This window comes from Triticum dicoccoides, chromosome 6B (assembly GCF_002162155.2).
Source record: "Triticum dicoccoides isolate Atlit2015 ecotype Zavitan chromosome 6B, WEW_v2.0, whole genome shotgun sequence".
NCBI classification, from domain to species: domain Eukaryota; kingdom Viridiplantae; phylum Streptophyta; class Magnoliopsida; order Poales; family Poaceae; genus Triticum; species Triticum dicoccoides.
In genome coordinates this window covers 137,194,657-137,195,179 of record NC_041391.1, presented here as the reverse complement: position 1 = coordinate 137,195,179, position 523 = coordinate 137,194,657, and positions in this window count along the sequence as shown.

Here is a 523-nt window from a genome sequence, read left to right as displayed (position 1 = left end):
TTTTTCGAGCACGTTAATAATGTGCGGTCATGTTCTTTTAAATATAGATTCTTATATTTTATTAAAATCAAAAATGGCTATGCCAACAGAAGTTTTGTGGCAGTTGCAAACGCCCGACACCCGTCTCCAGAGTGTGACCCCCCCTCACATCCGCGGTGTGCCCCCCTCATGGACGGCGCCGCCGCTGGCACCTGGAGGGGGGAAACGGACGCGTCGGGTCTACACGGAGTGGATGTAGTTGTGGTTTTGGGCCGGGTGTTGCTCCCGGGTGTCCCTACGGGCCGACCTGACACAACTGGGAGGAGAGGTCCACTGGTCAAAGCCCGTCCGTGGGAAGTCAAAAGGCTAGATCTCGTGGTCAACCGCTCCAGGGTTAGGCGGGACGGGGGCCCTGGTGGGTAGCAATGCCACCGGAGTGTCGTACCGGGCCCTTATACATGCGGGGTGGTGTTGTGGCATGTCCGAAGAGGCGGCACGCGTCTCCGGTGCGTGGCCCCCCTCATGGACGGCGCCGCCGCCGGCA